Consider the following 12,428-nt stretch of genomic DNA (forward strand, 5'->3'; position numbering starts at 1 on the left):
GAAATGAACTAAGGCAGGGATACTGCAGCTGAGGGCTGCAATATCTCAACCTCTCTTTGCTGAGATACTATTTGGAGAAAATCTTACTTGCTGATGGGCTTAGTGTATAGTTTCAGGCGATGACCATTGACAGTAAAGGAATGACCTTCTCCATCAATAGTTTTGAGCTTGACTGAACCATTGTCGTAAGCCTGAATAATTTGGTATGGGCCCATCCAATGGGTGGTAAACTTGGCTTTATGATCTCTGAATTTAGAGTCAAAAAGTAAAGCCCAGTCACCTTCCTTGAACTGCTTCTTCTTGATATGTGCATCATGCCACTGCTTCCTTTGTTTTTGCATGAGGATTGTGGTTTCCTCTGCTTGCTGCCTCATTTCATCCAGCTGGTTTAACTGCTGAATTCTTTCTTGTTGTGCTTGGTCCAAGTCAATTTGAAAATCTGCAGCCAGTTTAAAAGTATGTATTTGAAACTCAATAGGAAGCATTACCTCTTTGCCGTACACCAACTGATATGGTGTAAATCCTGTAGTATCCTTCCACATAATTCTGTAAGCCCAGAGTGCATCTTTGAGCTTCTCTTCCCAATTCTTCCTGTTCATTGCCATAGTTTTAGTAATGATCCCTTCCAAAGTTTTGTTTGTGGATTCCACCTGCCCATTGGCCTGTGGATGGTAAGGGGTACTTTTCCTATGCTTGATTTGGTATTTGTCTGTGATGTCCTTCACTAGCTTTGAGGTGAATTGAGTACCTTGATCAGTCACTATTTCCCTTGGTACTCCATACCTTATAAAAATCTCTTCAAAAAGGAAATTTACCACTGTGTGTTCGGTGGCTCTAACCAATGCTTTTGCTTCAGCCAACTTTGTGACGTAATCAGTACATACTAAGATGTACTTCTTACCATTGGAGGTTGGGTTAATGGGTCCTATAAAGTCTAGAGCCCATTTGTCAAATGGCTCTAGGTGAACTTGGGGCTGAAGGGGCATCTCATCTGTAGCTGTTGGCCTGCCCATTCTTTGGCAGCTGTCACAACTCTTCACATACTTCTTGGCATCCTTGAAAATGGATGGCCAGTAGTATCCAAGAGTAAGAAATTTGAATGCTGTCCGCTTAGCTGCAAAATGCCCACCACACGGTTCATCATAGCAAGATTTTAAAATATCAATTACCTCATCATTTCTTACACATCTTCTAATGATCATATCATAACCAGTGTAAAATAAATCGCCATTAAGCCATGAATATCTAGCACTTTGTTTGACTAGTCTCTTATTTTCCTTTGCAGTAAAGTGTGGAGGTGTCCTTCCTGTAGACAAATAATTGGCCAAATCAGCATACCAAGGATTTACTATGGAAATTGCAAATAAATTTTCATCTGGAAAATAATCTTCAACCGGAACAACCTCACCTAGATTTTGCAGTCTAGAAAGAAAATCTGCCACCTGGTTCTCTTTGCCTGGTCTATCTAACACTGTGATGTTAAATTCCTGTAACAATAATAACCATCTGGTAACTCTGCCACTAGTTATTGGTTTATTCATTAAATGTTTAATGGTAGAATGATCAGTATGTACAAAGACCTCATAACCAGTTATATAATGTCGGAATTTATTCACAGCATATATGATGGCAAGTGTTTCCTTTTCCGTGACTGTGTAGTTTAACTCTGCAGGTGTTAGATTTTTTCTAATGAAATAAATGGCATAATTACAAGATTATTCTTTTTGGCCTAATGAGGCACCCACTGCAGTGTCAGATGCATCTGTAAAGATATGAAATGGTAGGCTCCAATTAGGCCCTCTCAAGACTGGTGCGGTTGATAACTTCTTTTTGAGTAGTTCAAATGCTTGTTGGCAGTTCTCATTCCAGTTGAAAAGTACATCTTTAGTTAGAAGTTTAAACAAAGGTAAAGCTATTTTACTAAAATGTTCAATAAACCTTCTGTAATAGCTTGCATACCCAAGGAAACTTCTTACCTCTCTTTGATTCTGTGGAATTGGCAAATCAACAATGATCTGGATCTTTGCTGGGTCAACTTTGATGCCTTGAAAAGAAATATAGTGGCCTAATACTATCCCTTCATTTAACATCATAAAGCACTTTTCATTGCTGAGGGACAGATTAGCTTCAATACATCTTTTCAAAACTCTCTCAAGGTTTTCTAATGCATGTTCAAATGAATTTCCATACACTGAAAAATCATCCATGTAAACTTCAACACAATCATGAATTAAATCAGCGAAAATAGCTAACACAGCTCTCTGAAATGTAGCTGGAGAGTTGCAAAGTTCAAATGGCAAAACATTGTAAGCATAAGTGCCCCAAGGACAGGTGAATGTGGTTTTGTCCTGGTCTTCTGAGGCTATCCTGATCTGGTTGTAGCCACTGAAACCATCAAGAAAAGAAAATGATGATTTCCCAGCTAGGGTGTCTAACACTTGGTCAATAAATGGTAGTGGGAAATAATCTTTGAGCGTTGCTTTGTTCAGCTGTCTGTAATCAACACAAATGCGCCACTTACCATTTTTCTTGGGCACTATAACCAATGGGGATACCCACTGACTGTCAGAAATAGGATATATGAAATTAACTCTCAAAAGTTTTTGCAATTCTTCTCTGACAATATCTTGGAGCATTGGGTTCATTCTTCTCTATGGTTGCCTCACTGGTTTAATGGTGCTATCTGTATAAATATGGTGAGTGCATGTGTCGGGGTGAATCCCATGCATATCGATGTAGTCCCAAGCAAAGGCTTTCTGGTATTTTCTCAATAGTCGAATCAATTTCTCCTGCTGAGATGAGTCTAGGTGATTGCCTATGTTCAGAGTTTTCCCTGGACTAATCTCTATGATCTGACTCTGTGTGTTGGTGATGGATTGAACTGGAAAAATCTCGTGAAATGTGGTTTGCAAAGATTGAATGGTGCATGTTTCCTGAAAGTTTTGGGCCAAAAGTACATCTGCAGCATGATATTGGTCATTTCTCAAATTTTCGGACATATCAGGTTGAGAAAGGAATAATTCTACCAAATCATTATTGTCTTGTTCTTGGAAATCATAGATTTGGTCAATGCTAAAAACATATTGTACTTCTTCTTTATCATTAAATTTATCATCAAGCCACAAATTGTGTGTTACTGCTGGTGATTGTGGCGATGGATAAAGAGTGAGTTGTTTTCTTTCGGTCCCTCTTGAAATGATCATGTTGCCCGATCGACATCCTATGAATGCATCAGTAGTCACTAACCATGGTCTACCAAGGATGATAGGGTGCCCTCCTAAATTGGATTTGGGTTGAAGAACTAAGAAATCCACTGGATACTCCCAAGAGTCCAGTGAGACAATTATTTCCTCCAAAATCCCTTCAGGAATCACTTTAGACCTATCAGCTAGTTCTAGAACAATCGTTGTATGTTGCAAATTTATGAGCTGGAGTGTTCTCATGGTTTCAAGAGTCATGACATTGATTGCGGCCCCAAGATCTATCAAAGTGTTTGGAATTTGTATGTTGTTAATGATAGTGGTCACTTTGGGAATGCTAGGATCAACATACTTTTCCATGGAGATGGTATTGGTCATAAGGCCTGCTAAATGGCCTATAACATGAATTGTTTGAGGATCAATCCTTTTTCTAGCAGGCTTCTTGAGGCATATGTCTTTGATGGCTTTAGTATAGATGGGAATGTCTTTTATAGCTTGCAGCAGTGGAATTTTTATGTAGACATTCTTGAGTTCATCTAAGACATCAAACTGTGGTATAGACAGTGGAGGTTTTATTTGGACCAATCGGTCTGGAAAAGGTGGATGCAGTGGTTGCATCTGCTTGTCTTTGGTATCATCGTTTGGTTTTCTTTGATTTGTCATTTCATTTTCATTTTCTGTGTTTTCTTCTTGCTTATCTGTTATTGGAGAATCTTTGTGGAGTACCCTACCAGACCTCAAGTTGATATTTTGCAAGGGTAGTGTGGAATATGAGGTTCCCTCTTCTACATTGTAGGCTGGCCTCTCTGCTCTATTATTTGGATTTGGGACAGTTTGAGCAGGAATTTGAGTGGGTCTGGGAGGTTGTGAGTTAGCTGGAAATTGCAGTTGTGGTGGATTTATTGGTGGAGGAGCAGGCAATGCTTGTTGAGTAGGTTGAGGCTGATAAACAACTTGCTGAGGATACTGCTGATATGGTTGAGAATGTGATGAATACGACTGTTGGTATTGCTGATATGGTTGTGAATATGGTGGGTATGATTGAGGGTATGTATGATAAGATTGAGAGTACTGTTGAGATGGTCTCCATTGTTGCTGTGGTTGGTTTTGGTGCTGCCATGGCATGGGTACATTCCATGATTTATGTGCATACATTTGATCATTTATAGGAAATTGCAAATTTTGATTTGGAAACATACCTTGAGGTGCTGGCCTTGGCTGCCATGGTCTCTTTGTGACCATGTAATACACGTTTTCCATCTCTGCATTGGCTGCCATATTACAGTTCTGCAAAACCTTAACTTTAGGACAGTTAAACATATCATGATGTTCAGTACAGAAAGCACAAACTTGGATGTTTTCTAGTGGGCAGTATTTTAATGCATGTTTCTTCCGGCATTTTGGGCAGAAGATAGCCATTATCTGATCTTCATTTTCTTGTTTCTTCTTAGCTTTTAAAGTTTCAATTTGGTTCCCTAGGGTGCTTAACGGATCTGTTTTAAACTCTTCTAAAAGATTCCCTATTTCAGCCCTTGTGACACTTGCAGAGGCAGATTTTGTGACTTTGGATGACAGGGTTCTTTTTCCCATTTTAGCTTTACTCCTTGAATACTTTTCGCACAACTCAGCGATTTATTCAAAGGGTAAGGCAGAAATGTCACCTTTTCCCATCAAGTTAAGATCATCCATGTATTCCTCTCGGATACCTTTCAAGAATATTGTGCGGATCAGATCAAGAGGCATAGTTCGGTGTTTGGATTTTTGTAAGTTGTAGACAAACCGTTCTAAATATTCCTCTAAGGTTTCATCCTCTTGCTGGCTCATTCTAAAGATATCATCTTTAGAATCTTTGGATCTGCAATAAGGCTGATATTTCCTTAGAAATATTCTCCTCATGCCATCCCAATCAACTATAGCATGCTCGCCAAGCCTCATGAACCATCTTAAGGCTGATGCCTTTAATGTCGCTGGGAAGAGTCTAAGCCTATGGGCATCATCTGTATAGCCATATGTTCGACATACAATGTCAAACTTGAACAAGAATGAGTCCGGATCTTTCGAAGCCATACCATAAAAGTTTGGTAGCACGGATGGGGGTATGTTTTTCATTTTAATCTCATCATCTTCTTGTGGTTCATGTATAGGAAACTTAAAAGTTGACTCCTCTTCATCTCCCTGTCCTTGATGTGGTACTGATCCAGCTCCTTCCTCAGCCATTCTAATAGGTCTCTCTGTGTCAGTGTCACTTGTTTGATAGAGGAGATTAAAGAAAGATTGTTCGGTGACTGTGCTACTTTCTCCTTGTGTGGAAGATCTAGGAAAGTGCCTCTTCTGCGATTTATGTGTGAATAAAGTTTGCCTTTCAATGAGAGTAAGTCTCTGTCCTAACTTTTGTTTTTCTTCTAATGCTTGGATGACTTCCTCAGCTAGTGTTGTATTCCCTAAAGAGTCTGCTCCTGATGATGATGGGTTAGTTTTTAGATGGTGGGGGGTTTTTACAAATCTACCCTGACTGTCTCTAAATCTAGGCATAAATGAACATGATTTCTAACTGTGTTTTTGTTTGTTTTTGTTTATTGAAGTTTTTTTCTTTTTAAATCCTTTAAGTATGCCTCCCCGGCAACGGCGCCAAAATGTAGTGTCCTATCTAGGGTGCTAGACTAGGCTATATTTATTATCGACCAGGATGCGTAGACTTAGAGGCATGCGTCTAAAGTATATAGACATAAAGGATTATTAGCTAAGTGGTTATGATGGTAGGTCACAGGACTTCTTTACGGAAGACTGAGGTATGTTACCTATCACCCAAACACCTAGGTCACTCAGTTAATCTACCTAATTACCACACTGTCACTCAATTCATTTATCAAATTAAAACACTGTGTATCACTTCAAACCAAGATTTCAATCTCCTTACAGAGACACCATACACGAAACCCCTGTTTAACAAATACTCAGCATTCACTAATATTCATGCAAGCTAAAGACATCTGGAAATTATAAACATACTTTGAAATGAAAGCAGAGTTCATAACATTGCTTTGGAGGACAACAGAGGATCGAATCCCTTACAGGATACGATTCATGATCCCAGTGATGAACTGTTCAAGCGATCTCATAAACATAAACCATATGCATTCGATTGAAATCAACAACCAATTCTAATTACTGTGCATGTCATGTAATACCCTAAGTTGCGAATGAAAAGGAAATAACAGTATACCAGTTTAACGCAGGGCCCGTCCGTGTTCCAGAGGTATACTGGACTGTGCTCAACCGATTATCAAATCAACTCAACAAGACAAAGATCGTAACTGTAACTGTGTTCTTGATATTAAGTTCAAACTTTGTTTCAAACGATACAACGATTACCAATACATTGATTACACAGGACTGTATTTACATATGTGTTTACAACCCTTACATTTCGAAAATGAATGTACATTCATGATATGGCTATTTCCGCTTTTATCATGTCGAGATTTTTAAAATGTTTCCATCATAAACTGATTTCAAAAAGGAACAAAACTAAATCAATTTAGAATGCTTTGCTGTTGCTGCCTTTGTCGCCAACATGCTATACTTTGACCACTGTTGACCGCGCATGTAGGAGGGTCGATTCTGCTGTAGGATAGGTATTCGTCCATGCTTGGACATTCTACTTTTCATCCCTACCCTTTGTTCTAGCCCAGCTGTCATGCCACATGTCAAACAATGAACCAATTACAGGATGTTGGAACTTCATGTAGCCATTTTACCAAAAATCCCTAATTCTTTAACATAAAACTCCTAAATCAATTTCAATGCATTTTAATAACTATAGGACTATTAACTAATCAATTTTCAAGGGATCTAAGGGATATATGATGGAAAGAAGTAGGCAAATGATATGTTTTAGGAGGAAATAGGAGGTCATAGGATGGTACCAACAAGGGGCCACGTTAAATCTTGGTTGACTTTGATGGAAGGGTACTCCATGCTCATGCATTAATGTTAATGCACTATTTCAAAAATATCTCAGAATCTGGTCAGAAAAGTTAAAAATAAAAATAAAAACAAAACAATTCATGGCATTTTAACTAATCCAGAAAATCTCTGAAACGTATTTTTGCTAATCTGAATCAGTTACATTGTTGATGCAAATGCAGATCTGACAGTTTTCTGTTCTATGAACCATGATTGGTCATGAAGATCAAGGGACTGACAAATTGCCTCATTTTGTTGAACAACACTAAGATATTGAAAGAGAGGAAGTAATGAGAATATATATAAAGTCTAATAATAGAGTGCATGCAATAGTAATTACTGTAAAGTAAAGTACTGTAGTGACAATAGATAAAGACAAAGTTTACAGGCCATGAAACTTGACAAATATTTTTGATAAGTTACCCTACTTTGTTAGGGCTTACAAAATAATGAATTAAACCTGACTGCCTTCAATACAGATATCATGAACAATTCAGAGTTCAGTTCGAAGTCAAACATACATTTCAGATATCATCAACAATTCAGAGTTCAGTTCGAAGTCAAACATACATTTCAAGATTGTTAAAATATTTTAAATGGTTATTACCTGATGTTGTTGTGGCTCATGCCCATTGCAAGAGACATATGTATGAATAACATCTATTGCCCCGTCTTTAGACTTGGCAATAAGATTGGACCACATCTGTTTAATATACTACAAGGATTACTCCATATCCTTTGATTTATTTTATAGTGTTTCCACAAATCTTTGTGAACTCTCTAGGCAATGCCCAAGCTTACCTAAACATATATTAGATAACCAAGTATGGTATAGATCCTGTGTTTGGAAATTCTGTAGACCTGGGAGCATGAACCTAATCAAAATGATGTCGCATTTTACAAAAGGACTGTGGGCAATAGATTATATTACACTCACTTTCTGGCGGGTCCAAGGCATTCTAATAAGTATGGCAGTAACTAATAGGAAATTAAAGTTTAAAGGGAAAAACTTGGTTGGGCACTATCTGAATTTTAGTAGTTATCAACCACAAACAATTGGCTAGACAAGACAAGTAATCAGTCTATGAAAGACATGTTTAGATTCTAGAAAAAATATGGTAGCCCAGTTCTAAGTGCAAGAAAAGATGACATTTGTAAGGTTCAAATCAATAACAGCAAAGATCAGACAACAAGTTATCATGCCTTATGGGGCAATTTACAGCCTTTGTTCATTTCATTCCTCTCAATATTGATCTAGATAGAACATAGGAATAATTGGGGGAAGCATATAATAAATTACAATAATGCACAGCCCAACTGGAAAAAACACAAGCACAGACCATGCTACAACAAAAGCACAAGAAACTGCCTCAATCTTTGAAAATGACCGAATTTGGAAAAACACAAACAGGAATCAAGCTATATCACAAGCACGAGAAACTGCCTCAATCTGAAAATGGGATATAGACATTTCAAATTCAAGCCTAAGAATATGAACTCTAAAATTGAATCTCACAATTATAAGAAATTAAAAAAGACTAGGAATTAGCCTTGTCAACGTAAATTTGAATTCACGATTTCTGGACGAAGATCACACTTACAAAGGGAAAATGTGTTTCTCCCCCTTCTACATCATTACTTAGATACATCAGCATTGTTGCAACTCTTTGGCTTCGTTTCAAGTTGAACTGCACAACCAAATATGTGTTCTCAGCATAAAATAAATTTCTAGAGTACAGTTGGAAAGAAATATTAGTTTGAACATCTATAAGTAATCCAAAACTTCAAAACAAAGGTTACCGGGACATTGGCTAACTCATAAGGTCATACCTCATCCGAGAAATAATCATGATGAGATTTATAAAATTCACCTTCCTCATACCTGTGTTCATGTACTATCACTTAGATATCCGGTTATGGAACTATATAATAATAAAACGGATTGCAAAGATGAGTTGTACATAACTAACAGAAATACAATCTGCAATGAGACAAAAATGGTTACATTAAAATTTAACTGCATACCGTAGAACCTGCATAAGTTCTCCATTTTCTATTGGTACTTGAGAATAAACTGAAATGCGCTTCTCAATTGCCTTTCAGATAACAAACAAAATGAAATAAAATCAATCATTTGTACCAAATTGGCTAGTAAAGTTTATAACAGACTATCATGATATACAGTCACAAAGTATGTACAAGGTAAAGACAGAGCTTTTAAACAAGTTAAAGACAAAGCTTTTAAATAGACACTTGTCACACATGCAATGTATAATACAAAAACATATTTCAAACACTTAAAATACCGTGGGGCCCACAACTTTACCTCTGTCTCGTTTGAATGTCCAACGTGTCTACCTCCTAGCTAACCAACGCGAAAACAGGAGTTCCGGGTTCACCACTGGATACTACAAGGCTTAACCCTGAACCCGGGAATGCACCAGATGACCGGGAAATCGCATTTACGGGGCGGTTGGGGGAGCGTTGACCTAACTTCATATCTTTAGTCTGCAACAACGGTATACCTTAAGTTTGCAAAGTGGCATACCTTCAGTTTGCAAAGCCTCATCTAAATGGGAAGCTTGAGACCATGTTTACAAGAAGAAAGGATTAGAGTTTTAATGGCATCAACAATGCGAGCCAGGTGCCAAAAACAATCTGGCCATAAAACAGACAGCTAGCTAGCTAGCTTCGAACATTCTATTTAGAGTTTTAGTGGCATCAATAATGCGAGCCAGGTGCCAAAAACAATCTGGTGATAAAACAGACAGCTAGCTAATGGGGAATGATAGCATACTAGTTCTAGGTTACCCGTAGTTCTCAGGTTTGAGGCTTTAAAAGTGTTTGCATGATACGCATAAGTATGCTGACTATGCTTCTTGTTATGTGCAGCATACATTTCTGTATGCTGCTGATATTCTGCTATTGACTTGCAATTTTTGTTGATGAACTCAGGAAGCAAGCAGCTGGTACTGAAGGTGTCTGTGGCCCTCATACAAAGGTCTGTAGCGGACAACAGAAAGCATACAACAGCGGGCATCATACAGACTTAAAACAGGCATAAAGCATACAGGAAGCTCTTAAGGGGAACCAATCGACTCAGTGCTCGTCACTTCATATATTTATACGGTCAGGACATGGGGTTACAAGGAAGGAGATTCACTAAGATCTGAGCGGGTAATTACATAAATAGTTAAGATTTTTCCCATCTTTTTTTCCGGCCGATAATGAATATCTTTCCAGCTAGTCATTGCCTCTCTTGCCTCGCTGAACTGTGCTCTTCAGGTTCACTGTGCACTGTTGGACCTACCCGTGTAGGTTCGTTGTGCTGTGTTGGTTATTGGTTTGCAGCGACGAAGCTGTGCCATCAAGTTATTCATCGGAAGGAAGGCAGCCAAGAGAGAAGGTCGAAGGAAAGGTTCAATAAGCAGGATTCGAACGCAAGCTAGGAGAGGTAGGGAAAAAGGCCCCCAAGCAAGCCCGTAAACTCTCAAGGTGCGCAGCAAGTAAGCATCTCAAGTTCCTGCTAGCAATGTAGTCAGAATTCCTTTCCAAACAAGTAAGTATCCGTCTGCTCATCACAGGAAAAAGCTTATGATCCCAATATATATTTCTGTTGGGAAGAATAATGAGATGAATATAACAAAAGCTTACCTGAGTCCGGATTGAAGAGATTATAATGGCTACTGAACGAGATATTGGCGATGTAGGCAGGCAGGCAAACTGGGCATGTGGTGGGGAGTCCGTAAGCTGATTTTCTTACGACCAGGTGCAAACCCACCTCCGCAGACTACCATCTGCTTTTTGGATTCACATGGAGTACCCATACCAATTCTAAAGTCTGGAGAATCAGCAGGTCTCAGTATAGGGCATTATAACAACTGGCACATGCAGCATGCAGGACACTGCATGCAGGACACGGAGAACAGGTACCAAAAACAACTTAGGATAAATGAACTTGTCCTCACATCGGGCCAAGTGAGGCGGGAAATAAGAGGGTAAACTGAAAACTTTGGTTAAAGTTTTCTGGCTAACAAAGTGCCCAGCATAAAGTTTGGTTAACCAGTGAATAACCCGCAGAAATTGATGGTCAACGCGCATTTTAATAGCCAGTCAATGGCCTATCGAACGCTATAGTCCCTGCTATGCCGGAGGCAGGGACTAATAACATGGCATAATTTTTTTATTATATTGTGATAGAGTCTTTACATGTACAAGGAGAGATCAAACTCCAACAATTTGTAGAAAGTGATCCCTTGATTGATTACATTACAATAAATTTAAATTGGAACTGTCTCCCCTAACAGAGGGCCATGATTTTCCATTTTATAAAAGAATTCAAACATTACTAAGCTTTCAACCAGCCAATCAGATACAAAAGAAATGAGAATAGAATCATAACAATTTTCCATTGAAATGATATCTAGCAGGACCATTAATTAATCGAGGAAACCACAGATCTGATACATAATTTTACATTTTTTGCAAATCTAGGCATGATCTTAGAATTTTGGAAAAACATGTTTTTTTTTTCACAAATTTGCCTCAAATAACCCTTCATATATCCCAAACCATGGTGAATTTTGGAAAAATTCACCTGTATTTCTCAATTTCCTATATTTGGATAAAAACCCATGTTCCAGAATTTTAATATTCACCCTCATTTGCACGCAAATCGAGGAGGAAGTTGGCAGTTTGAAATCTCTTGCAAATTTGGGGCTGAAGTATCCATTAATTTTTAAAAATCCATCTCTATGACCTGGGTGTGTTTAAAATCATGTGGGAGCATGAAAATATCATTGTGGACACTGGTCAAGTCTCGGTTTCCTCCTGGAAGTGCATCAATATGTGAAACCCCAAATCAATGCAAGAATTGTTGTTGGTGCAAGAACGTGATAGTGAAAGATAAGCATGCCTTTGACTGTCATATAGGCTCCAAAATAGTCTCAAACAGGTGCTCGTATTGTCGGCTAGAATTTGCCTTTGTGGCAAGCTCAGATGATAAAGAAGTCCACATGTATCTTAACTTTGGTGTAGGAATTGCGTAACAAATAAACGAGGGCACTTGATTAAAAATAAAGATTTAATTTTAAATAAAATACACATTTAAACAAAAATATTCATTTTTGCATCAAAATGATGTAGAAATGCAAGGTAGAGGTTCAAGATTGGTAAAACAAGGGAACAAAAAAATAAGTTGTCATAGAATAAAAAGTTGTATTAAATACAACAATTTTGGGGCCTAACAACTCTTCCATGTCG

General features: G+C 38.1%; 1 long non-coding RNA gene across 1 annotated transcript; it reads right to left on the reverse strand.

Annotated features, from left to right (window-relative positions):
• Positions 1-8,766: 8,766 nt before the first annotated feature.
• On the reverse strand, positions 8,767-9,264 carry LOC149207522 (uncharacterized). The gene is made up of 3 exons (XR_016252014.1): positions 9,192-9,264; positions 8,997-9,048; positions 8,767-8,854 (listed from the first exon to the last, which is right to left on the reverse strand). It is a non-coding gene; the product is annotated as an uncharacterized LOC149207522 (long non-coding RNA).
• Between the last annotated feature and the right edge of the window lie 3,164 nt (positions 9,265-12,428).

The sequence above is a fragment of the Pinus tabuliformis genome, chromosome 1_2 (assembly GCF_031772625.1).
Source record: "Pinus tabuliformis cultivar Carrire ecotype Pingquan chromosome 1_2, CPIR1, whole genome shotgun sequence".
NCBI lineage: Eukaryota > Viridiplantae > Streptophyta > Pinopsida > Pinales > Pinaceae > Pinus > Pinus tabuliformis.